The 4,660-nt window shown below is 42.0% G+C and overlaps 1 non-coding gene across 1 annotated transcript; it reads right to left on the bottom strand.

Annotated features, from left to right (window-relative positions):
- Positions 1-2,640: 2,640 nt before the first annotated feature.
- On the bottom strand, positions 2,641-2,713 carry TRNAP-CGG (transfer RNA proline (anticodon CGG)). Its single transcript has one exon. It is a non-coding gene; the product is annotated as a tRNA-Pro (tRNA).
- Between the last annotated feature and the right edge of the window lie 1,947 nt (positions 2,714-4,660).

Below are 4,660 nucleotides of genomic sequence, written 5' to 3'. Positions count from 1 at the left end.
AAGAGGGGAGGCGTGCCAGATCACTCCCTCGGCATGTGCTATTTAATTGTGGTTGTTGCGTTCCCGCGTTTTTACTTTAGCTCCGAGGCACCCTTGCGAAGATGATGGCATTCTTGCGGGGGGGGGGGGGGCAAAGTGGAATTGTCCTGGCTTCCTGGGAAAGCAGTGGGGAGGGCCCCGCTCTTTATTGAGGCGAGTGGTCTGTTAATATATTCACTGTAATGCCGATGAGAGACCGAGAACAGAAAAAGATAAAGCGACTTGATATGATTTAAAAAATAGCCGGAACAGAGGCATAAGGATGAAGTACTAATAACATAATCGAGAACTTGATCGACGGTCTCCAAGACTGCCCATCTTTGTTATCGCACTGCCTTTTAATTCGTCCGAACTGTGCGTAGTTCATATTTTCATATTTCATGATTCATATTTTCATATTTTCCTGAAACCAATTAGCGACCTCGATTCAAGTTATAGGGTAATCATATGCAGTAAACCGGCTACTTAGACTATATAATGAGTATTTGTTCACTTGTGGTGGTGAAAGATGTAGTGTGCAGAGCGGCGGTGACGCCACAAATCGGTTAGCAAAGATGAAGTAAGCTTCTAGGAAAGCTTCTTAATCAGTCCATCAGCGATAAGATTTTGTTTTCCATAGCTGGAGCGCAGAAACGCAGTATTGGCGTCTCAGCCCGATTTCATGCGCCATTTTCTTGGTGGATTGGCTAGCACAAACAAAGGGACGGTAATCGAAATTACGGCGTGCTTAAATTATATGGTTAATGTCCTCTTTTTATTTCCAGGAAAGTGTGGTCATCGAAATCGAGGAGCAAATCATCAATAAGACTCACCACGGAGCTTTTGGCCGTGACAGTAAAAAGTAGGTGCCCAACGTGAAGACGATTCTGTGGTTCTCGAAGGGGATGCTATGATTCGAAGCAGTCTAATTAGTTCAACTGCTCTTGTACACTAATATAGCAGCCTTAATTAAAGATGTAGGGGATAGAGAATGCAGCTCCTTAAGGAAGCTATTCTTTCTCTGTCGTCTGCATCAAGCGGAAACAATATTATGATAGGATATTTGCATTTTTGTAGTGCCCATTCGGTACTAAAACGAAAAAAAAAAAAAAAAAAAACTAATTATAGAAATGCGTGCTGTCCACTTTTAGGTTACAATTATTTTCACTCTCCTTTCCGAAAATCCACGGTTCTCTTTATTTTGTGTTCATCACGTTCACGGACACACCGGTCACGTGCGTCTGATCGTGAGATAATGCCTCAAGTAGAGGTAACGCTTTTTATTACCTACTCGAAAGCGCCCTCCTCCCATCCCTGCTTCACTAGTAAAACACCCGGAACTGTTCTCTTCTGCATTCTCTTTCCTTTTGCTTTTCTTTCTTCTCATGTAGGGATGCTAATTGGGCTCAAGTGTCCGAAAGACTTCCTTACCTTGCAGCATGCCATTTCTTTGTAACAGTGCTTTCCTCAATGAAGTGAATGAACGGAAAGGTTGTTATTACTAATCAAATGTCAAAATGATTAAATAGCAGACAAGCAGTTTATAAAGTTGTGATTCTTTTAAGTTTCCGGAAAGTGTTTGCGTCTATTAGCTATGACATTTTGATCAAGAAGCTCCAACTATACAGTATTAAGGCTACAGCTCTAGATATTATTCATAATCACTTAAGTCGCACATTTCAGTTTTGTGCATTACACGATTTTTAATCTGGCTTGCAGCAATAAATACCCCGTACTACATATAACCCCCATCACTCACTCACGCTGATCATATCACTGCGCTACGTTTAAACCTAAATAGAACAAGTTGAACGTCTTTCGTTTACACATTTATTTTTCAAAGCTTTTTGAGGCTGGTATAGTACCATAGGAAATGTTTATATCAATGGAGCCCGAACTATATAGATGACAGATATACTTTATAATCTTGTACACGCCTCTTTCGAGGAATAAGTGTAATTTTGTTTGTGCGCGTACATTTTAATTATTTTTTTGATTAGCTTGGGGCATTTTTGGTCGGGATGGCACTGAAAAATCGTTGGCGCTCCAACATAGACTTATTCGATTACTCTGGTCCCCCAAGACTGCATCAACGTCGCAGACCTTCACAAGACTCCCCGTTATGCCATTTGTCACCAGCTCCTACTTTCTTCAGCCATGTTTACTTGTATTCCCTCCCAAATGCAGAAAGCAACGATCATTGTCAAAATCATTGACATTAGCAGATATCATTCAATTGTTACGACAGACCTCACTTATAGTAGAACTTCCTCGCACCAAAACATGGAGAGGAAGTGGCGGACTATCAAACACGTTTATTCAGTTTGGTGATTAGCTAGCATGCTCCTGTATGCTGCAAAGTGCTCTTGATAAGTGGCGAGATATTTTCGGAATATATATATATATATATATATATATATATATATATACATAGGGGAAATGAGGGTGCTCGTTATAATACATGAAGGAAAGAAGCCAACAGTCGGCGAGGCCAAGGAAAGCGTTGGGGATGGTACTTTATGTTGTTTTTTTTGTAATCTTTACTTGGATAATCACAGAAATTAGTAATGTAATCTGTTTAGGAGAAAAATAATTAAACACAAAGTAGAAGAAAAAACAACGTGCCGATAGTGGGAACCGAACCCACGACCTCCGAATACCGCGTCCGGTGCTCTTCCAACTGAGCTACATCGGCCGCTGTCCCCCCTGCTACTTGCTTGGGTATTAATGTTGTCTGTATACGAACCTTGAGAGTGTTCACCAGCGCCACCCGCAACCATAGCGGCAGACGTGGAACGTCCTTTGTTTCCGCCAGCGTCACGTAGAACGTGATCAAGAGCGAGGGCGAAAGCTGTGCTAGAACCCTCTTACGCTACCTATGGCTTCAAGACTGCATCGGAACGTGATGCATGGTTAGGAAGGTGCGGTGCGGTCTAGGTGAAAATGATTTTTAGATGTAGATTCATGGCAAAAAATCTGCTTCTGCCTGATTAGGCAAGGCAACTAAATAGAAAGCTTACATGCTTGAGGATTATTTCGTCCCAGCGAAGGAAGCACGCAATAATTGTTCTCCATCTGTGTCTTTAAGTAACCCACTTTGTACCACCGCACAGAAACAAGCTTTCAGCTACAAATCCGCACCCTGCAGTCTTTTCCGCATGAACGAATACACATATATTACCCAAGCACGCGGGGTCAAATCTCGGCCATGACGGCAGTTTTTTTCGAGGCGGCAAAAAACAAGGTACCCTTGTGGTATGCGATGTCAGTGCACGCTAACGAACCGCAGTTGGTCTAAATTTTCTTAGTGCTTTACTACGCCTAGCCTCATAGGCTGAGTTGCTTTGGGACGTCAAGCCCTCTAAACAATGACATACATAACGTGACTAAATAGCGTCTGCAACCAAGGTGACTGTCGAACGGCTTTAGAGGTGCTTGATTTCTCTAACTCTATCTTCGCATTATCGTCAGTACCTCAAAATTAGTTGCTCGTTTAGGCCGATCTGTTTAGTACCCCTCACTCCATCTTTATTGTCGAAAGCTGATAAAGAATACAACCAGCGTTAACGTCCCACCTTTTTAGAACATAGTTTGAAACACAGACGGAGAGAGCACGCGAGGGGAGCAATGGTAAGCAAGGAGCTCCATCGACCCCATATTGGAGTCACATTTCGAATGCACATCGAATTGTTTGATTCAAAATCAATAAGAGCACATGACTCGAATACTATTCAGAGAAAAAACAGGATACAGCAAGCGAAAACTACCGATGGCATCAAGGTGCACTTAGCCTCGACTGTCAATCCTGGAAGCATAGACAGGGCTGCAGCTTTCGAGCACGAACAATAAAAATTCTTGGGTATCTACAGCAACTGTCCGTCGCCGTCTTGCGAAGAGGGAAGCTTTATTTTTAGGTTACTGATTGAAGCCGATGTATTTGGATCCTATCTTCTGGATAACGAAACTATGTCATGTAGAATTTAATAATCGTGAAGTATACAAAGTACTTCGAGAGTAAAATAAACAAAAAAAAAAGAGAATACAAGAAAGATGTTCCGCTGTCATAAAAGAAAGCAATTACCGTTTTGTCCCCAATGATAATACAGCTGTGCGAAGAAAAAAAGAAAGAACTTGAGAGGGAGAAATGCAACGAAAAAATAAGAAAAAAAAATAATGACACGAGAAAACATTTTATCGAGGGTTTGGGGGGGCATGCTCTTTTCTCAAGCGAAAGCTTTAATTGGCTCATGCGCGACGGGTACAGAAAGTGTGATAAGCTAGTGGAAACAAAAATATAACCGGGTTTCTTAAAAAAACAATGTGGCGCAACCATTCTTTAGGCCGCGTTCAAGAGCAATACCATTGTGCTTGCTGTTTAGTATTCATTTGACAATCAGGTATCAGGAAGCTAGTTCGATGTAGACATTCCAACCGAGTACATATGTTCCTATATCTTATGCCGCTCACAGCAGCTGTAGGTGCTCACATACAAGAGAGACAGATACGACACCTTTCCTTATCACCAAAACCAAACCAGCTACAGGCATGTTTTTCGGCTTTCAGAGCCAAGCATCCCCTCTTTACGGCGTGGTTCAAGTATCAACAAGATGTGTGACATTACTGCGCCTTTCCCTTCTTGTGA

The sequence above is a fragment of the Amblyomma maculatum genome, chromosome 6, assembly GCF_055883805.1.
Source record: "Amblyomma maculatum isolate TAMU_Amacu chromosome 6, ASM5588380v1, whole genome shotgun sequence".
NCBI lineage: Eukaryota > Metazoa > Arthropoda > Arachnida > Ixodida > Ixodidae > Amblyomma > Amblyomma maculatum.
This window is presented reverse-complemented; position numbering and strand designations above follow the sequence as displayed.